This window comes from Octopus bimaculoides, chromosome 1 (genome assembly GCF_001194135.2).
Source record: "Octopus bimaculoides isolate UCB-OBI-ISO-001 chromosome 1, ASM119413v2, whole genome shotgun sequence".
Lineage (NCBI taxonomy): Eukaryota > Metazoa > Mollusca > Cephalopoda > Octopoda > Octopodidae > Octopus > Octopus bimaculoides.
In genome coordinates this window covers 190,887,194-190,910,904 of record NC_068981.1, presented here as the reverse complement: position 1 = coordinate 190,910,904, position 23,711 = coordinate 190,887,194, and the positions used below count along the sequence as shown (strand labels likewise).

Sequence of the window (23,711 nt, the reverse complement as noted above, 5' to 3'; positions counted from 1 at the left end):
AATAATAATAATAATAATAATAATAATAATAATAATAATAATAATAATGATAATAATAATAATAATAATAATAATAATGATAATAATAATAATCCTTTCTACTATAGGCACAAGGAAGGCCAGAAATTTTGGGGGAGGGGACAAGTCGATTACATCGACCCGAGTGATTCGAAGGTACTTAATTTGTCGACCCCAAAAGAATGAAAGGCAAAGTCGACCTCGGCGGAATTGGAACTCAGAACGTAACGGCAGACGAAATACCTCTAAGCATTTCACTCAGCATGCTAACGTTTCTGCCAGCTCCCCACCTTGTTGACATTCTACAATGTCAATGTAAACTGCAAGCTAAGAGCAGTGTTGTTGCTACTTCTCCTTCTCCTTTCGACAAGTCATCTGCTCAATTTGTACCTTTGATGATCATGAAATAAGAGATTCTGTACTTAAAAAACAGGCTAGGGATCAGGGAGAGGAAGAGCATCTTGTTGCCAAACCCTGTCTCAATGATATATTTATCTAATCCAGTGATACTCAACCATTTTTTTTTTTTCCTTATGAACCCTTTTGATCCCTATTGTATTCAGGTGGACCCATATAGCCAACTGTTATTTCAAAAAAAAAAAAGCTTATTATATATTTATGATAAAATGCTATTAGGAACTGCATAAAAAATTGGTAAAACAGTTTGTGTATTGTAGAATGTAAACAAATAATGGCACTTAATTTTAACAAAATTTTATATGGAGCACCAAGGATCATATGGACCTGCTTGAGAACCACTGATCTAATCCATACTAAAATGGAAAAACAGGTGTAAAAGTGAATCACACACACACACTTTGCAATCATCATACTTGTTTTATCAAGTACACATGAATTGCATCAGCTTCTCACAGCTTCTCAGCATCACATGTTATAGTCCTTAGTCACCTCACGCATAACAGGCAAAATTTGTCAATCTGTGCTGTTGTGCATGAAGATCTTTTGAAGAGGGCCAGTTAACAACTGGATATCCTTCTTACCATCCGATCACCTTACAATGAGGACTGGGTGTATTTTTTACAATACTGCCAGTATAAGAAAAGATGTCTGCAGCAGAACTAAAAAAACCCTCACAATCATGTACCATCATTCTGTTTAAGAGATTTTTGCTCTCCTTAACATGCTGCCAGTATGTAATACAAACACAACAGCTAGTATAAAAACAACTCAACATTATTGTATATTTACGTAAATCTCCTCGAGGAATGTGAAGGCGCAAGCTGGAAAGCGGAACATTTTCCAATCGAAGTCGGATGTAGAGGGTCTGTTGGATACAGTGTGAGATGACTATTGTTATCATTAGGCCTAACTCATCGTAAAGTAAATACCACCATGACTGATATCCAAACTACATTGGAAAAACCTAACCACTGGATTTGGTTAAAAAGAGACAATGAGTGATGGCTAGAGAAATATTGAGCTATATTTAATAGCCAGTTGATCTAGCAAGCAGGGCCTCATATCAGTGAGGAGGTGGGGCTGGTGCACATTGATACCATCAAGAGAAAGGGCCTGAAATGGCGCGCATTCTCTCCTGATGACCCCATATACTTGCTGGCTTCCAGTATGCGGAGTTCTCGACTGGTAGCACTTGTGTGTGCGAGTTGTTTGTAAGACATCAACTCAACATCATACAGAAGAATTACTCAATACTGTGCAGAATAAGTTTTACAAAGAAAAGATTAACAGTGACTGAAGTTTTGGCTCACCAGTCATCATCATCAGATTGTATGATGATGATTGGTAAAGAGAAACTTTGTTGTCAAAGTTCACCTCCACCTACAACATTATCATCATTGGAAATCTATTTTCCATGCAGATATGGGTTGGACGGTTTGACTGGAGTTGGAAGGCTAGAGGGCTGCACTAGGCTCCAGTCATCTGTTTTGACATGGTTTTTATGGTTGGATGCCCTTCCTAAGGCAACCACTTTGCTGAGTTCACTGGGTGCTTTTTATATAGTGCCAGTATGGGTGCGTTTTAAGTGGCACCGGCACCTGTTGTGTCACCAAGGAGCTTGCAAGACAAGAACGTCCTAAATGAGAAAGGGAAACGAATCAAAAGAAGTGGCTGTGTGCTAGTCAAGAGGTTGGAGTATGATAGGGGGACGAGAATATCTGTCTTACTACAAACATGCTTATGACAAGGAAGAGGAGAGAGAGAGAGAGACAAGGCCTACCCACAGGGAACACTGGTGGGGGGGATATAAGTAGATACCCCCATGGTTCCCTGCTATGCCCTCTCTCATTCTGACAATCTCTATCTTTTCCTTTCCCTTCACTTTGTAAAAATTAATTATATATATATATATATATCAAGAGATAGACTAAGATCGATGTAGAAATAGTGAGTGAGAAAGTAAGTTTCCATTATAATTTAGGAGAATGATATTGTGTTCTCAGGAGTAGTAGTAGTGGTGGTGGTGGTGGTGGTGGCAGCAACCTTGAAAGTGATAAAGATGTGGGGAAACCCTTTCTCTCTTTTCATTTATATATTCTTGTTCTTATTGTTCTCTTCTCCAACCTAAGAGCAACATGTCTTTTTCTTTTTGTTTTTGTTATATGAAATGAGCATTTAGCAGCAAGTGTTTTGACATGGCAATATTGATCCTTCCAAAATAAATAAATAAATAAATAAATAAATAAATAGATAAATAAATAAATAAAGCATTTAAAGGGTATGTATTCAAAATATTGCAAGCTTAATTCATTATATCCGTGTTTTACAGAATGAATATTTTTACTTTTCTTTTTCTCTCTTCACACTTTATACCTCAAGGTCAATGTTATTTTATTCAATTTTTGTTTTTTTTTGTCTTTAGTTCTGGTATTCTAACAAAAAAAAAAAAAATGAAAAACACAGGTTCGAAATATGTGTAGAACAATATAAAAAAGAAAAATGTGGTTGAAATAGTATCAATATTTATGGTTTACATACCACTATAAATGTGTTTTAAATTTTATTTTTCGCTTTCTTTCTCTTCCAATGGCCGACTGCCAAAAGTTATTGACATCTATTCATTTGTACAAAATTAGAAATTATTGATTTGATTTTGCTTGTTAGCTATTTTATTAAAAGAAAGAAAAAGACCAAAAAGATAGATGCTGAAATTTAGATGAGAGAGAAAACAAAAGATACATGTTAGATGTGATGTTGGTGAAGGCAGTGGTGGCGGCGATGGTGGTATGTGCTTTTGCTTGAATAGAAATGAAATGAAACGCCATGTCTAGTGTACATTAACAACAATGTTACACTTTGTGTTTTTAAGAAATATTAAATCAATTTTGGAGGAATATTTTTTTCCTATTTTGTTTTCTTTTTTGGTTTTTTTTTTTTTGAAAGCTTCGGAGTTTCATATTGAGTATCATGACTTGTATATATTTCTAAGTTATTGACTTACAATGTATTGCTATCCATAACATTTTAAATTTAGTTAAGAATGTTATCAATGGAAAAATTAATTGATGGTCGAAAACCATTCTTTTGGTCAATGTACTCAACTTATTTCCTATTTATTTTTGTATTTATGTTGCACATACACACAGACAGACACACACAACAGAACATTCATCATCATCATCATCATCATCATTGTTTAACATCCATTATCCATGGTGGCATGGAGTGGACAGATTAACAGGAACTGACGAGCCAGGACTACTTTGGCATGGGTTCTATGGCTGGATGCCCTTCACAACACCAACCTCTTTACAAAGTGTATCGAGTGCTGCTCTTGTGACATCAGCACTAGTGACGTTACCAACTAATTCATAAGACAAGACAGCTCACCTCAGTGTGCATGTGGGTGGGGGTGGGGATTGGGGAGTCAGTATTGAAGGGGATGTGCGATCGAGTGACATGAACAACTGTCTTATTGAAGAAGAGATACATGGAAAAAGAGAGAGATGGTGAGAACATACTGTCAAGATACAAAGTGAGTATAAGATGTAAATACAAAATATATAAGAAAAAGACAGCACTCAGTCATGTGTGTATATGTGTATGCATGCATATTTGGGTGACCGATTCCATTTTCCTTTTCTCTTGATATTTGTGTACTAATTGTAAACAAAAGCCTCACTGTTCATTCAAAGTATCATTTCTTTGCTGTCCTCTGCAAAAGCATGTCCAGGTTGTTTGTTATTTGATAGACTGGGTGATTATTTACTATGATGGAGAAATAGGTGAGGGTTGGTGTCAGGAAAGGCATCAAGCTGTACAAAACTCTGCCTTGACAAAGTCTTGTCTGACTCATGCAACCATGGAAAAGTAGACATTAAAATGATAACACACAGACACACACACACATGCACGCATGCATGGAGTATCTGGAAGGTGTGTGTGATGCTGGAATAAAGCACTTTGAAACCATAATGCAGGAGAGGGGAGGAGACATTGTCATCAAGCCTCTGTGGCTGTTGTTTGGGAGTCACAGGGTCTGCCTATCTTATATCAGTCTTGTCAGCTACATCTGCTCACATGAGAAACAATGTGCTGCAGGCAAAGGAGAATTAATGTCCTGGATTGACACAGCCATCACTATTGATGGGCCATCCTAAGCAAGCATGTATGTATAATCTTTTCAATGTCCACTTTGCCAAGCTTTGTATGAGTCAGACAGAGTTTACTGAGGTAGATATTCTGTGTCTGGATGCCCCTCCTGTCACCAACTCTCGCCACTTTCTAGCCAAGATAATATTTTGTCCTATGGCAGATATAATTTAGAGCAGAATATTGAAAATGGCACTGCTGTGTAAAACTCATGTTCATTCACTATGATTATGTGATGTCAAGACAAGGAGACATAAACACTGTCATATATACGACAGGCTTCTTTCAGTTTCTGTCTACCAAATCCACTCACAGGGCTTTGGTCGGCCTGAGGCTATAGTAGAAGACACTTTCCCAAGGTGTCACGCAGTGGGACTGAACCTGGAACCATATGGTTGGGAAGCAAGCTTCTTACCCACAGGTTCCAGGTTCAGTCCCACTGCATGATACATCCCTTGTTTTTTTATAAACTATGGCAGGATGAAATGCAAGGTTGTTTTGGGTAGGATTTGAACTCAGGCTATAAAGAGCTGCAACAAATAGCTGAGGGCTTGCTTTTTTGTGCTTTTATCTAAATATCTAAATGCTCTAATGATTCTGTGTAATTATTACCTGTCTTCTATCTTTCATGTATCTTAGTCATTGGACTGTGGCCATGCTGGGGCACCACCTTGAAGGATTTAGTTGAACAAATCAACCCCAGTCCTTATTTTTTAGGAAATCCAGCTGTAGAAACCTTGCCAGATCAGATTGGAGCTTGGTATAGCCTTCTGGCTTGCCAGTTCTCAGTCAAACCATACAACCCATGCCAGCATGGAAAGCAGACATTAAACAATGATGATGATGATGATAGCACTTATTCTATTGGTCTCTTTAACTGGACTACTAATTATGGGGATGTAAACAAACCAATACTGGTTGTGAAGGATTGGGGGTGGAGGCAGCAAAGCCACACACACACATATATACAACTGTCTTCCATGCAGTTTCCATCTCTCAAGTCTTCTCACAAGGCATTGGTCAGCCTGGAGCTTTAGTAGAAGACACTTATGTAAGGTGCTATGCAGTGGGACTGAACTCAAACCGATGTAGTTGAAAGGCAAGCTTCATAACCGGGCAGCCATACTTGTGTGTGTATGTGCCTGTATGTGTTAGTCACCAATCAATGACAAGCTGGGTTTGTTTGCATTCATTTATGTCCCCCAGCCCTTCATAAATTCCTTTGATATCCCTGTGTGATATGCTTTTCACACACACACACACACACACACTCATCACTAATGGTGTTATGGATGAGGACACGTTTTCCATATTTTCATAAGTTTTCTCAGAATAAAAAAAAATATATAATTTTTTTTTCATGTATAGAACACATAATATAAAAAAAAAAGCAAACTAAATTAGTTCCATAAATATCTCTATGAACATATATTCCCTTAAATCTTTCAAATTGTGCAAAACTTCAACATTTATCCATTACATATTTGATATGTATTTTAACTTTTCCATCTGAGATACAAACTTAATATATCAAGGAGTTTACTGTAAACGATAAACTAAGTTAAACCATGCATATAATTCGCCTCAAGTTATACAATATATATATGTATGTATGTATGTATGTATGTATGTATTATAACCATTTAAGGATTTATCACAAGCAAGTTGCCAAAGGAAACAATTTTGGATACTTGATATAGGATTTTCTTACAATAATGATATCATTCTGAATTTGGAGTTCTCCCAGTGCAAATGCCATCTCCATGAGTAAAATACAGAGAAAAATGTCAGAATAACATTAATTGAACTACCTTGACAGTTAACAGTATGAAGTTGACATCTTTGTACAATGCTAGGCTTGTTTGATAGATAATGGAAACTTAACTGACACTATATCAAGGTACAAATGCTTCAAGAGTGAATTTTCTGTAATTTCATTTGCATTTATAAGGAATTCATGAGGGCAGAAATCAAACTTGTTTAGGGGGTACAAACCCAGAACCAAATTTTTTTTACAAACAAGGTCAATTTTTTTCAACCTTAACATCAAAACATTTCTATAACAGTAGTAATTATTATTATTATTATTATTATTATTATTATTAGTATTATTATTATTATCATTATTATTTCTATGTTTTTACCTTAAGGTGGTGAGTTGGTAGAATTGTTACCACACCAGGCAAAATGCTTAGTGGTATTTTGCCTGTTGCTACATTCCGAGTTCAAATTCCGTTGTAGTCAACTTTGCCTTTCATTCTTTCAGGGTCGATAAATTAAGTACCAGTGAAACACTGGGGTTGATTTAATCGAGTAGTCCCCTCCCACAAAATTTCAGGCCTTGTGCCTTTAGAAGAAAGGATTATTATTATTATTACTATGCTTTTTACTTTATGGTGGTGAGCTGGCAGAACTGTTAGCATGCTGGGCAAAATGCTTAGTGTTATTTCACTCATCACTACGTTCTGAGTTCAAATTTTGCCATGGTTGACTTTTCCTTTCATTCTTTTGGGGTTGATAAATTAAGTACCAGTGAAACACTGGGGTCAATGTAATCGACTTAACCCTCCCCACAAATTTGAGGCCTTGTACCTTTAGAAGAAAGGATTATTATTATTATTATTATTATTATTATTATTATTACTACTACTACTACTATGATTTTTACCTTAAGGCGGTGAGCTGGCAGAATCGTTAGCATGCTGGACAAAATGCTGTGATATTTCACCTGTTGCTCTGTTCTCTGTGAGGCCCACTGTTTGAAGGTCATACTTCACCACCTCATCCCATGTCTTCCTGGGTCTCCCACTTCCACTGTTAGAGAGTGACACTTTTTCACACAGCTCTCCTCATCCATACGCAGCACATGACCATACCAGCACAGTTGCCTCTCTTGCACACCACATCTGATGCTTCTTATGTTCAACATTTCTCTCAGGGTGCTTACACTCTGTTGCTCATGCACACTGACATTGCACATCCAGCGGATCATACTAGCCTCATTTCTTTCAAGCCTACGCATGTCATCAGCAGTCACAACCCATGTTTCACTGCCGTGAAGCATGGCAGTTCGCACACATGCATCATACAATCTACCTTCCACTCTGAGTGAGAGGCCCTTTGTTACCAGCAGAAGTAGGATCTTTCTGAACTTTGCCCAGGCTATTCTTATTCTAATTCACTTATTTCAATTATTAGACTGCAGCTATGCTGGGGCATTGCCTTGAAGGGTTTAGTCCAACAAACTAACCCCGGTTCTTACTTCTTTTTCAGCCTGGTACTTATTCTATCAGTCTCTTTTGCTGAATTGGTAAGTTATTGGGATGTAAACACGTGAACACCAGTTGACACACACACACACACAATCACAGGCTTCTTTCAGTTTCCATCAGCCAAATCTATTCCCAAAGCTTTTGTTGCCTTGAGGCTATAATAGAAGACTATTGCCCAAGATGTCACAGTGGGATTTAACCTGGAACCATGTGGCTGGGAAACAAGCATCTTACCACACAATCACACCTGTGCTTATAGACATTTTACAATATTCATTTACTTTGTTTTCTCCCTTTATTATTATTATTTTTATTGTTGTTGTTGTTGTGTATTTCTTTTAAAAGGGGCAACTCTGTAATTTGTTATTCCAAACAATATGTGATTAACTGAAATCTGTCTTTGAGGTTTGTGTCTTGTTTTTATGGCTTAAATAAAAATAAAGATTTTCTTGTGTTCTGAGCAAATACACAGATTTTACTTTTAATGAAAAGTGCAAACCAGAACATGCTTTATTATCTAAAGATCATTTGGTAATTAAATGTGTGCAATCTGCACAACTGACCTATCTAGTTCTTGTAAAGTTATAATTATAATTAAACTTTTATTTTCAATTCAAATCTTATTGTCAATAAATATTTTTTTTGAACATTCAATTAAATCAAAATAATTAGCACAGATTATATGCTGCAATGAATCTGTCCTGAGTGAATATTTATACAAATTTAACAAAAATATTAAAATTTAGACAAAAATGCTTTCTTGATAATATAATTTCCCCATAAAATACAATGTTCAGCTCAAGGGGAAAATAATCTTTCCTGAAAAATGCAGTACTATTGACATTAAAAATACTTCTTAGTTATAAACTAAAGATTCTGTTATAAAACTACAACATTATTGACATTTAAAATATATTTGTAATAAAAATATATTTATTGACATTAAATATTACTTTACTACATTTTTTCGGTTGCATGTAAAAAGCATCCAGCACATTCTGTAAAGTGGTTGGCATTAGGAAGTGGCATCCAGCTGTAGAAACCATGCCACGACAGACAATTGGAAACTAGACAGCTCCCCATCTGGTTAGCCCTGATCAAACTGTCCAACCCATGACAGCATGTAAATTGGATGTTATACAATGATGATGATGATGATCCATCACCATCTTATCTATCCAACAACCATCCTCTCCTTTACCAGCTAACATTACCAGCCACTTCTGTGATTGCTGGACACCACTTCCTCTCTCCTAAGTCATCCATTAATGACATCCATCACATCATCTTATCAATGCATTTGACCAGTTCTATGATTATCCAGCACTTGTTGCCATCTACCATTATTATGTCTCTTAGGTACTCTTAACTATTTCGTATTTCTCCATTTGCACTTTCTCTCATTTCATATCTGTTTCCTCTCCAAAACAGTCACCACAATATATCTGTTTTAGTGGTCATACTTTCTTTTTTCCATCCCCACCTCTCACTCTGGTTCTTCTTCACTCACTCTTTTAGCCATTTTATTACTCTCACTGACCTGAACAAGAGACAACATAGAACAGGGAAAATCAAGAAAGAAGCCAGCCTTTCAAATGCTAATTCTATGATAAAATGTCTCCATTAAACTTGTTTGAGTGGTTGACAGACAAGTGGAGGGATCATAGGCCTAACAGGGCCCTTAATTCCGTCTTGTTGAAGAGACTGTAATCTCTCTAATGTTGGTGCCATATTAAAACGCATCCAGTTCACTCTGGAAGCTGGTTGGTATCAGGAAGAGCATCCACGTGGAGGAAATAAAAAAAAAAATCAAGCAGATAAGGCCTGGAAAGGGAATAACTTAGAATGAGGACTGACTCGATCTACGATGACCCATCCAACCCATGACAACATGGAAAGCAGATGTATGATGATGGTGGCAAGCTGGCAGAGTTGTTAGCAGGCTGGGCAAAATGCTTAGCAGCATTTTAACTGTGTTTACATTCTGGGTCAAATTCTGCCAAGGTTGACTTGGCCGTTCATCTTTTTGGAGTTGAACTTGCTGGCCTTGTGCCAAAATTTGAAACCATTATTATTATCATCATCATCATCATCATCATCATCATCATCATCATCATCATCATCATTATTATTATTATTATTATTAAGGTAGTATTTTACCAGTTGCTACCTTCTGAGTTCAAATTCCGCCAAGGTCCACTTTGCCTTTCATCCTTTCGGGTTGATAAAACAAGTACCAGTTGAAGACTTGGGTCGACGGGACTGACTCATCCCCTCACCAAAATGGCTGCCCTTGTGGCAAAATTTGAAACCATTATTATTAAGGTAGTAGGGTGGTAGAATCATAAGAGCATTGGAGAAAATGTTTAGTGGCATTTTTTTCAGCACTTTACTTTCTGAGTTCAAATACGGTCAAGGTCAACTTTGCCTTTGATCCTTTTGAGGTTGATGAAATAAAGTACCAGTCAAGTAATGGAGGCTGATGTACCATAAAAACCCATGCAATTTATGCTTGTTTTTTTTTTTTTTGCAAAAGTACAAATAAACTTTAAGGGTGCATAAATTAAATGAGTCGATAATTTGCAGAATTTTTTAAGAAATTCTTTTTGTTGGAAAAAGACATACAAAATGTAAACATTTGTACCAGAAGTTGACTCATTTAGTGTCAGAAAAGGTTTTTTTCAGAAAAAACAAGGGCTTAAATATAATGAAGTTGACTTTTATTTATGCTGGATAGTTTAATGCTTACTTTCTCTGTATAAATTTGCTAAAACCATTGAATAGTTAACTACTTTTTGAAGTCTGATGTTCATGCTGGTAATCATGGGCTGGGACATATTATTATAAACAACACAAACACTTTGTAATTTAATAGCTTTTAATGTGATACCTGTTAAACAGAAATTATTTTTATTTAATGAAAATTTGATAAAATCTAATCATAAGTAAGTGAAATTATGCTAAATACAGCTAAATTGAAAACATTTCCCCCCCTGGCCATATTGGTAATTCTGAAAACTTTTGGGTGCGAATTTTACATGAGCAGAAGCTTTTTTCTTAACAAATTTTATCCTGAAAATTATCTGTATAAATTACACAGGTGCACAAATTACATGGGTTTTTATGGTAATCAACTAAACTCCTCTCTCTAAAATTGCTGGCCTTGTAACACATTTTGAAATTATTATTGTTGTTAGTGCTCCCATTGCTCCTACAACTACTGCTATGGCAGTCACTCTTAATTGTCTACATCAGTGGTTTCCAACTTTGGGTTTGCAGACCCCTGGTGGTCTGCAAAAGTAGTACTGTGGGTCTGTGAACTAAATTAAAAATTTCACACACACACACACACACACATATGTAAAAAGCACTATCCAAATGTGATTGATGCCAGGCCCGCTTGACTGGCTCCAGTGCCAGTGGCATGTAAAAAGCACCCACTACATTCTCAGAGTGGTTGGCGTTAGGAAGGGCATCCAGCTGTAGAGACCTTGCCAGATCAGATTGGAGCCTGGTGCAGCCTTCTGGCTTTGCAGATCTCAGTGAAACCGTCCAACCCATGACAGCATGGAAAACGGACGTTAAACGATGATGATGGTAATGATAATGATACATAAGGATAAAATTTAAAAGGGGTCCGTGGGAAAACTCATTCAAATAAAGGGGGTCCTTGGTAGTAAAAAAGTTGGGAACCACTGGCCTGCATTCATGCAATGTCATCTTTTAGTGGCTTGTAGTTCTCAGTTTTCCCCAGACCTTAACAACCACTTGTACATCCCCAAATATGGCAATATCTTGGTTGCCTTCATCATTCATTATTATTATTGTTGTTGTTGTTATTGTTATTATTATCAATTGTAGTAGTAGCAGTAGTAGTAGTTATAAACAATACAAGAATTATCCATCATTAAAATTTTCAGAGAGCATATTAAATAATTGAAATTAGCGGCACTAAAACGGTGTAGTGAAGTAGAAGACTGAATGATATTGTTATGGTGAGATATAATAAATAATTATCTGGCAAGTAGTCCAACTGTACATTTAATTTTGTGATTTATTTAAATCTTAATCAAAATAGCAACTAATATTCCAGAAAGCCAAAATTATTAAAGAAGAAGCAAGTGAAGGAGAAGGAATAGGATATACATGTATATAATTAGGCGAAATTATTAATACAGATGTTATTTAAGAGAAGAAAATTAAAATGCAACAAACTGTTTAGAAATGATGAGAATGCTAGTAGAAGGGAAAGGACTATATTACTGTCTGGAGATAAGAGGACAATTGCTGACACATGTTTCTGCCTCAATAAGCATCATCAGCATGACAATTATCTTCATCTATCTCCAACAGGATGCAGACATATACAGAAAGAGTAGGAACATTTCATCATCATTTAACATTCACTTTCCATGCTGGCCTTTATATATATATATATATATATATATATAGGTAAGTGGTAGGTTTGCCTCGATCCTTCAGGGGTAGTCTGAAGCATCCAAGCAACCAGGGGATACACATATATATATACTAGCATACCCATGTCGTCAAAAATGTAGACAGTCTTATTAATACAGTTCTATATTTGAGAGATGAGAAATTATGTACATTATTTACATAATCCATCAAATGTAAATAATGTAAATAAAGTCTTATTAATGTTAATGTTAAAAAAGTGGCACATCAAACCAATGGGAGAAACAAATGATAAATTTCAGCAACTGAATAAATATATCCAGATCAGAGACACTTGAACAATCAGGTACAGTTGTAACATCTTGGTTGAAAATATTATTGTTCACCTGCATTAAACATCTCTCACTGTCACTCACTCCTGCTGTTTGTTACTTTAGTTTCCCTCTATAATGTGAAATACATTATGTTTTATTACCTTTAAGATATATGGGTTAAAAGCAATGAGAAACTAAAGATGATCTAGCAGTGCTTTGGATCCTACTCACCTGAAGACATGCATGTATACTGCTATTGTTGATTCATATTAATGCAATATTGCATATAATATATGTAACATTCAGCAATTACCAGCTGATAATGGTGCACTGAAACAATTGTAGTGATTTGTAATAAAGCATGTTCATTCCATCTTTTCGTATATCAAAATGTTTTGGTATATACTCTACAGATACTCATGGATTTCCATACGTATATTGAGTAAAAGTTGTAGCCGATACCTGTGGAGCAGCTTTGGAAAGCATGATATAAGGCTATTACCCACATATATATATATGAGAGAAAGAGAGAGAGAGAGAGAGAGAGAGAGAGAGAGCTGAGAATCCTTAAGTCTGAAAAAAGGCAGCACTCGTATATTTCTCAATAGAGTGGATATATCAATATCTATACAATAGTATTATAGATCCATTTTACCAATCAGTTTTGTGCCTGAATTAGGTAATTAAACGATAACCTAAGACAGCACTCATCAGAGGGGCTGGTAAGGAAAGTATACTAATTACCTAATTCACATGCAAAACTGATTGGTAAAATCTGCTGAAATGGATCTATAATATAGTACAGTGATTCTCAACCGTTTTTTTTTTTTTTATCTATGGGTTTCTTGATTACTATTTTATTCTGGTGGCCTTGTCCCATAGCCTTTTAATCCTTAAAGTTTAATTTTATACATATTTCTTTCAAAATTCATATTCTGTTTATCACACTTTCACTTGTGTAGTTTGAACTATGTAAAACATTAGAGAAAGAAACCTAGCTGTTTCTTACGATAAATATATCTATAGCAAATTTTTTTCATGGACTCTTAACCCTTTTGATACCAACCTGGCTGAAATCACCACTGGTTCTGAGTACAAATGTCTTGTTTTCATAAATTTTGAATTAAAATCTTCCACCAAACTTTAGCTACAATTTATATACCTAACACTAGCTTAATGATAACTAAGTTATTTTACTAAATTCTTTGTTATATTTAAAGTAATTGAAAGAAACACAGGACATCTCAAAAAGAAATACAGTAATGAAAGGGTTAAAATGATACTGTGGCTTCCAATTTACTATTTAGCTTGTGTGGATCCCAACAAAATCTTATATGGACCCCCCCACCCCCCACTTGAGAACTACAGATTCCATATATTTAGTTTGTCAATGGCTTGGTAATCTATGGAAGATTGTAATTAATGTGTAAGGGTAGCTCTGCTTTCTAAAATCCCTTATTTGTTTTCATCATTTAGACTAAAAATAAAAAAAGGATAACATTGAAGACTGCATGACAACATGGCCACTGAAGAAGAATTAAGTGTAAAAGCAGAATACAAACTCATTATCCTAGACCTGGAACTCCAGTTGCTTATCTTCTCAAACAATATATCCAACCATCACGCCCACCCTAACACACATGTCTGCATGATCTGCCATTCTATTTAAAAGATATATTAATCAATAAAAAATATACCAAAGAAGAGAAGACTGAATATTTCATGCAACTGATAACTATCTTCGTTCTCACTAACTAATTTCAGGCTATAATTTAAGAATCAGATTAACATCACCAGCAGAGTTTTATTAGAAGCTCTCTTTCAAAAGTGAATTATACAACTAATCATTAAAGTCTATTAAGAAATATTGAACAAGCTTTCATCGAAAATTATTTAATAAGAGCAATTTTGAATGTCTAGTATTATTAGTGTATTGATTATGTGTTTCAGATAAGTATCTTTAATCAAAATAACAAGTTCCAGAGAATTTAAAGCTTTGTAGCTCATTTCAAAATGCCACTCTGAAAAGACTGACTCATACAGGTTTGAAAATGTTTCTAATAGAAAATATTCAGTAAAAAAAGCACAAACAAAAACACAAGCAAAAGAGAAAAGAATCCTTACCATTCAGTATAACTAAATGGTCATCAAATTTTGAAGTAACAGTTAATCCTCTTTATAAAATAATCTATAGTTAATAAGCAGAGTTATCTTAAAGTTATTAATGTTTTTATATAGAAAGAAACAAAAATTCAATCTAATTCTTAAAATTAAGAGTGAATTAGAAACATGAATAATTAAATTTATTATGATATGCAATTACTATACTTTGTTATTATTATCATTTAGTAATTACTCTGTATTACAATAATTATTATTCACTAATGTCTCTGAGGAGTGACACAGGGGGTAAGTTCGTGACACATTACTAGTTACTAGAAAGAATATATTTTCATCTTTATCTTTCCCAAGCTATTCTTTAAATGTTGTAATAAAGCCAAGCTTCTTTTATTTTCTTTCTTTAATAACACGGTCAAGAGAAGAGCCAGTGGAGATGACCTTTGTACCTCATTTCTTCCCATAATGGCGAGATGTTAATGTTATTGATACAGGACCTGAACACCAGTTTCAAGTCTACAGAAAATATGTAGGCATGGAGATGAATGTGAGTCTGGCTTCAATGTTATTGAAAAGAGTTGACTCTGCTATGGTGGTAGTTTTTAGCCTGATGTCAATTTGGATTCTGCAAACCAATGATCAAATGTATTCTATCTGTGACAATCATGTCTTTTTAAGAACTACATTATCCAACGATTCCTTTCTTTGTTCAAGGTAGTTATGATGGATATGGTGTAAGGGAAATCTGGTTGCAATTTCTTTGAGGTTTAGCAACAACACAGAAGCACCCAAGTCAGCTCTAATAGACCTACAATTCTGTATACCATAAACAGAGCATTTGAAGTTCTGAGAGTTTAAAATAAGGATTGGAGGTGTAGGTGGGGCTATACATAGTGAAAGTATATAGTTTATTACTAACAAATATAGGCTCAGACATGGGTGCGTGGTTAGGAAGCTCACTTTACAGTCAAATGGCTTTAAGTTCAGTCCCATGGCATGACACCTTGGAAAAGTAGTGTGTGTGTGTGTGTGTGTGTGTGCATCTTTGCATTTGTCCTTCTACCACTGCTTAACAACCAGTGTTTGTTTGTTTATGTCCACATAATTTAACAGTTAGGCAAGTGGCTGTGTGGTGAGAAGCTTGCTTATGAACCACATGGTTCTGGATTCAGTCCCACTGCATGGCATCTTGGGCAAGAGTCTTCTATTATAACCTTAGGCCAACCAAAGTATTGCGAGTGGATTTGGTAGATGGAAACTGAAAGAAGCCCTTCGTGTATATATGTATGTGTGTGTGTGTGTGTGTGTGTGTGTGTGTGTATGTGTGTGTGTGTGTGTATGTATGTATATGTTTGTGTGTCTGTGTTTGTCACCCCAACATCACTTGACAATCAATACTAGTGCGTTTATGTCCCCGAAACTTAGCGGTTTGGCGAAAGAGACCGATAGAATAAGTACTAGGTTTACAAAGAATAAAGTACTGGAGCAGTCTGTTTAAATAAATCTGTTCAAAGTGGTGCACCAGCATGGCCACAATCCAACGACTGAAATAAGTAAAAGATAAGATGCATATAAACCAATAAAATAAAACTCCTACATGGGCACTCGGCCTACTAAAAACAGTAACTAAATTACTATTGAATCACTCTTTAATAGTGTTATAAAAGAAGAACACATTGAATAATGGAGTTTTAAATCTCATTGGTTTTGAAGGGCTTTTTAATGGCTATGGATACAATTCCTTCTCACAGACCAAATCAAAACAAAAGCGACACTAATATCATGTGGTTAAATAACAACATCCACAGCAGCAAATAACATGTCTGGTGACATCATTCATGGCCTGGGGATGTGTTATATGTATATTTTTTTTACTGGTTTCAGCCCAGGGCTGAGGTCATGCTGGTGCACTGTCTGTAGTTACTCAGTGTTGCTTCCGGTTTTGTTTCTAGTGAAGTGGCAAGTTGGACGGAGCTGTCCTTCTTTGAGTCTCCTGTGGTGATGTGGGTTCATCTGGTATCTCAAATAGAAACCTGTCCAGATGTTCCTTGAAAACTTCCACATCAACACCATGTAGATCTCTAAGCTTGCCTGGAAGTATGTTGAACAATTGCGGGACCTTGAAACCCAAACTATTGCAGTACTGTGTCCTTATTTTAGATGGGAAAGATGGGATCTTTGGTATGATGCAGTGCTGTCCAGTTCGAGGATTGTTATAGCTGTCAATTCCAAAACTGGGAACTAAACCCTTCAAGATCTTCCAAACATATCTCACCGCATATCTCTCTCATCTTCTCTGCAAGGAATAGAGATTCAGTTCCTTTAGCCTCTCCAAGTAGCCCATCTTTTGCATCGAGTTAATCTTCTTTGTGTATTGACACTGGATTGTTTCCAGTTCCACAGTTTGTTTCACATTCTCTAGGGATCATAGTTGGGAGCAGTAGTCAAAGCGGCTGAGAACGAAAGTCTTCCATAGGAGTAGCAAGGCCTCCCTTTTCCTGGTTCTGAATGTCCTCAAAATCCAGCCAGCCACTCACCTGCATAGTGTTGCCATCTTGGTAATATGCACATGGCATGTTGCATCATTACTGATGTGAACCCCCAGGTCACACACTGACTCAGACTCTCGGATCATATTACCTTTTGGTCCAGTGTATTCTGATTTTAGCCTTTGTCCCTGTGGGACTCCGCTGAAGAGACACCATGAGGAGAATTTCTTCTCTTGAGACAACTTGTGCAGTGTATTGCCTTTCCATGTCCAAATGTACATAAACATGTTAAATAAGACTGTACATAATTATATATGACATGTGTTTATAGCAATGGTTCTCAACCTTTTTTATATCTAGGCCAAATCCAAAACCTGGATGTTTTTAGAGGGCCATGCCAAAAATGTATAATATACAAGTCAATTAAAGAAAAATTTATATTTATAGAAGACTGTTGAGGGCTGCCAGGAAGATGTTTGAGGGCTGCATGTGGCCCTGGGATCAGCGGTTGAGAACCACTGGTTTATAGGCAGTAAATGAGATGAGATCATATGATAATATGATATAAAAACCATTAAACAGATTATAAAAAAAGTGAAGAAAACAAGTCAAATGATATTTACAATATATTTTCAATAACAAGAAATATTTTTATCGAATTTTTTTTCTAACAATAAAAACTTCCATAAATTATTTTAAAGATATCGAAAAATTTATTAACAAAGAAAATGTTAAATTGTATGATTGAAAGAAACTCAAAGAATCATTTTAAACAACACTATCAGAGAAAATGTGATAATAGTGAAAAAGAAGAGATGAGAAAAAGGATAACACACACACACAAAATGTATCATCTTAATTATTATCATCTACTTCATTTCCATTTTCCATACTGGTATGGGTTAGATGAGTCATCAAAGCCTCTTGAGTCATTTCTTATTGGGAACCACTGACCCAATAGACTCAATGGAGTCTGTAGTCCTATGGTTCAATGATCCTGTCAATCTGTCCAATCCATTCCAGTGGGAAAGCAAGCACCAAATGATGATCACATACATGTGCACACACATGTGCACACACACACACACACACAAATGTGTCTGCAAATACACAAAGAATAACAAAGGAAAATAAATGAAAATTCAACTCACGTGATCTTTTCCTGTTACTCATTCCAAAAATACAGAGCTGGCAATCTAAAATATACAGAAAGAGAGAGAGAAGAGAAAATTAAATCATTTAGGTACTAAATAGACATTATTAAAACAATTATTCTATAGTAGCAGTAGTATTGTCCATAAATTCAATCCTCAATATATTGTTGGTATTTGTAACAAGAGTAGAATGTGAAGAACAATTATTTCAGAATTCAGAGATGGTATCATATTAAATACTTTGAAACAGGTTATGCAAGTCTATTATTCGATGACAAAAACCCCACTTTTAAAATCTTGTGAAAATGATATATCATTTGGCACAAGGTGCAATATTTGTAAAGAAATAAAGCATGGAAGTGTCCAGTTTGAACTCTGTTGCACATGCACACCTAGTCATAATGTTCTCACTCACTTTCATTGCTTATAACAGAGCCTTGAAATAAAGTGTGTTGAGTGCAGTCATATGACCACATCACAGACAGTCCATCAGTGACCACCGCAGAGAAAATATGTGTGTGTGTGTGTGTGAAAAGAGACACAGCTTGACGGTTATTACAACCAAGAATCTTTCCAAACATCAAATCCCACTTGAAAGGCACACAATTTCAAGATGCTGAGGATATCCAAGAGAATGTGGTGAGGCAGCTGCTTGCTAACCCCTGAAAAACGGAGTTCCAGGAATGCTTTCTTCAATGGAAACGATGCTGCATAAAGTGTGCAGCTTCAGAAGGTGACTACACCGAAGGAGATTAAATTCTGAACTGCTATGTGTTGTGGATTTCTTTTTATAGCAGCAGACCCGATACGTTTTGGTTAGACCTTGTAGAAAACACTTGCCCAAACATACTACAGAGCAGGATTGAATCAGAACTTTGGAATTACAAAGATGTGAATCAAACTTCCAAACCACAAGGCCATGACTGTACAGTATTTAACCAATAATGCAGTGCGTACCATACACGAAGCTGCTATGATTCAACTACTGCAGTTTATTGCTTGTCTATTAAAAAGGCTGGGAATATTGCTTGGATGAAGATAGCTTCTTTTATTTCCATCCAGTTAATATCAGAAATTGAATGAAGAATTTGCTATTGACTTCTATGCTTACAAATTCAAACCAATCCACTATTAAATCTTCCATATATTAAATTACTGAAGCTATTAAAGATTTTCTTTATAAGAAATCTTCAGTGTTTGCCATTTCTTTGCTTCTTTGGAGAAACAGTAGAGAATTTGGCCGACTACCTAATATCATTTAAGTTTATCCCACCATATTCTGAGTTCAAATACCACCAAAGCTGTCTTTGTTGTACATCTCCACAAGAGTTAACTGTACACCAGCTTAAATTCTATGATTTTATACCAATATAAGAAATTAGCACTGGTGCTGGTGCCACATAAAAAGCACCCAGTACACTCTAGGACATCCAGCAGTAGAATCCATGCCAAAACAGACCTTGGAGCTTAGTGTGACTCCTGGCCTTGCCAGCTCCTGTCAAATCATCCAACCCATGCCAGCATGGAAAATGGGCATTAAATTGTGGCGGTGACGACGACGATTAATAATGAATATTTTAATGCTTGCTTTTTTTTTTGTTTCTCTTGTTTGAAAGAAGTTGGAGAATACAGAAAATTCCTTCTCCAACTATCTTTTCACCATTTAATTTTCTGTTAAAAACATCAACACCATTATGGCAGTGGTAATGATGTTAGTGATGATGATGGCAATGATAGTGGTGGTAATGATGACTGACGATAGTGAGTGGTAGCGATGATGATGATGATGATGCTGATGATGATGATGGTTAATGACGATGTATTGCTTATAGCTTGCAGATGCAAGGTTTGGTTTCAGTATCACTGCTCAGCTCTTTAGGCAACCCCCTTCTGCCATACCCATGGGTTGGCTAATATTTTGGAAGTGAAATTTTGTAGATGGAAACTATGTGGAAGCTTGTTGGGGAGTGGGGGGTAAATATTCTTATTCTTAAACCTATAACTTGGTTTAACACCATCACCTGATCTTTGGTGGGTTTTAGCCGAGTTCACATTGTGACAAGCATTCAGGACAGCTTTGCAGTCCGGATATGACACTCCCTCCTAGCCTCTAACAAGTCTCAGGGGCCCTGTATAAGGTCATGTAACCGTCTTCATCTCACTAAGTTATACAAAAAGAAAAAGAAAAAAAAAGGATTTCTCCAATAATTACTGACTGATACAACTCCCATTTAAAATCTTTCCTGTTTTTCAGTTCATTGGTCTAAACTAGTGGTACTCAGCTTTTTAATATCTGGGCTAGATCCAAAAAGGGGATTTTTTTTAAGGGGCTGAACAAGCCGAAAGAAAAATTTATATTTATAAATGGGAAGACTGTTGGGGGCTACTGGAAGGGCGTTTGAGGGCCACATGAGATTTTAGGAGCCGTAGTTGAGAACATCATTATCATCATCATGTTGTCCATGCTGGCATGGGTTGGATAGTTTGACCAGGGCTGGTAACCTGGAAAGCTGCACCAGACTCCAGTCTGATTTGGCATGGTTTCTATGGCTGAATGCCCTTCCTAACACTAATCACTCTGGGAGTGTAATGGGTGCTTTCATGTGACACTGGCATGAGTGCCATTTGTGTGGCACCAGTATCTGCCATGGCTGTGATTTTACTTGGCTTGATGGGTCTTCTTCTCAAGCAGATCTAAATGCAGAAAACTGAACCAAAATTTACACACATACACACATCTCAGGCTTATTGGGAAGTTCTGACATTATCAACTGCTCTGCTAGAAATAGCAGCCAATTTTCCTTTATATAACATCTTACCATCTTAAAAAATATGAGGGTCAGACAGACGTGAAATAATAGGATTCTAGATATACTGTGTCTGAGAAAAAAGAAAAAAAATATAGGATTGTTGTATTATAGTTGAAATACCATTGTACAATAAGTTTACTTATTCAAATGCAATCAGAATCTTAAAAAGCATGCCCCACCACCACCACCACCACCACCACCACCACTACTACCACATCTCTTTTCTCATAGAGGAATAAATCCAAGAGGAAATAACTCAGTATTGTCTTGCCAATATTTGATGTTTCACAATAAGAAAATTTCAAGTTGAAATTTTAAAAGATAACAAGGAAAAAAAAAAAAAAAATTCACATAAAAGCATATGTATCAGAGTAATTGCTAAGACGTAAGAATATATTTACATAAACTTCTCTGAAGAAACATTATACATGTTTTTCGATTTCAAGAGCTTTGTGAAAGTTTTCTTCCAGAGATTAAATGGTAAGGGGGAAAATATTCTGGGTGACAGTAATAAATACAATGAATAGCTTTTAAAAGTTGTGGTTTGTATCTGCAATAAATTGATGGTGTATAAAAAATGAATGAAGTAGAAGGTTATTGTAGGTAGAGAGGAATTCATGTTATTGAAGAAATTTACTTGAAAATCTTGATATTATTTGCTTGTTGGTATACATGCATTAATATGTTAGTCTAAAAACATAATAATATTAATAATAATTCTCTTTATAAAAGGCACAAGGCTTGAAATTTGGAAGAGGTGGGGGCCTAGTTGATTACACTGACACCAGTACTTGACTGGTATTTTATTTTATTGACCTGGGAAGGATCAAAACAAAGTTGACCTCAGAAGCTAAAGGCTTTCTTGGTTGGCCCAGAAAACATTTACCCAATGTGTCATACAGCTGGACTGAACCTGAAACCATGTGGGTTGAGAAACCAACTTTTAAGACCACACAGCCATGCCTGTACCTGATAATGATAATAATGCAAATACTACCTTAGACCAACAAAACCCACAGCCGCTCAAATTGTGCTCTGAGAAACACCAAACAACACTACTTACAAAAACTCCAGAAATACACAATGTTACAAATACAATAACAATGTCAACAACAGTAGCAATGATTAAAGATGGGAAGTGCCATTTTAATCTTTTTCCCAATACCATATATCAACAGACACTCACACACACACACTTCAAATCAGAAACAAAAACCAATTAAAAAATTTTACAACATCAAAGATAATTTTATGGAATTAAATGATATTATCCTCATATGCAACATCCACACAGCAATAATTCAGAAAGCATTTTTAATACATCAACACAGCACAAACCATATTCCCAATTATACTCAGATGAGATCAGAGAGAGTTTATCACAACAGAGGTGGCCTAATAACATACAAAACTGCTTGCATCAAGTACAGAAACATTTAAATGCAAATATCTGCGAACTAACAGGGGACAACAGTGTGCTAGAAATGCAGGCTCTTAAAATAAAAACCAGCAACATGAAATACATAATTCTGAAAAAAAAAAATCTTACATGGTGATACATGCCAATGACAACACAAATCTCCTCACATACACCATTATTGGAGTAGAATTCAATGGAATAAATGCTGATTTTCATAAAGTATTGATTACTATAGAGACAACAAGATAGCATCACAACTAAAGAATCCATTTACTTAGCTATGAGAACCACTTGGCAAGCAATTGTCTTTGATACCAATTTACCAACTGGCACCACAGCACTCATATATCAATGAAAAAAAGCAGCAATGATTCTATAAACTTCAAAAAAAATCCCCACAAGATTTCATGAAGAAATGTAAAGTTTTCAGAAATCCATTATACCGTAATCACCAACAAAGAAGTTATAGAATGCATCTGTAAAAATGTATGTCCTAAGTTACATGTCAGAAAAAGTTGACTTTATGAAAATCTGGGACATCCACAAATGTAGTACGACCAATATCACAGACAACAGAAGTGAAACTCACTATAAAAAACAAACTAAACAAATCACATAGCAGATGTCACTCACTTTCCTGCTAACAAATCCATTCACAAGACTTTAGTAAGCCCAAGGGCAATAACAGAAGACACTTTCCCAAGGTGACATATAGTGGAACTGAACATAGGATCACATGGTTGGGAAGTAAGCTTCTTAACCACACAGCCACAGTTGTGCCCCTTTTTCCTGTCTTTGCTTCCTCTTGCAAGTTACTTGATGATTCCACTCGTGCTGGGATCATGTAAGGCACATCAAGTACACATTGTGAAGTGGTAGGTGTTAGGAAGGGCATCCAGCTGTAGAAACCCTGCTAAAGCTGATATTGGGGCCTGACACAGGCTTGCAGCTCACTGGACCCTGTCAAAGGATCCTTCCCATGCCAGCATGGAAAATGGATGTTAAACAATGATTATATATATATATATATATATATATATATATATATAATAATGATCTTCCTATAAATATATCTAGTTAAACCCAGTTGGCATCAGGATTGTTTTTACAATCCCTTATGTGGATATT

General features: G+C 35.8%; 1 protein-coding gene across 8 annotated transcripts in view; it reads right to left on the bottom strand.

The window, feature by feature from the left end:
* LOC106884166 (protocadherin Fat 4) overlaps positions 1 to 23,711 on the bottom strand; it is a 693,587-nt gene that overhangs the window by 475,416 nt on the left and 194,460 nt on the right. For all 8 annotated transcript variants that reach the window (XM_052973410.1, XM_052973407.1, XM_052973404.1 and 5 more), the window contains one exon: positions 18,351 to 18,395. The gene's annotated coding sequence lies outside the window, so the exon portion shown is untranslated. The remainder of the gene's footprint in view (positions 1 to 18,350; positions 18,396 to 23,711) is intronic.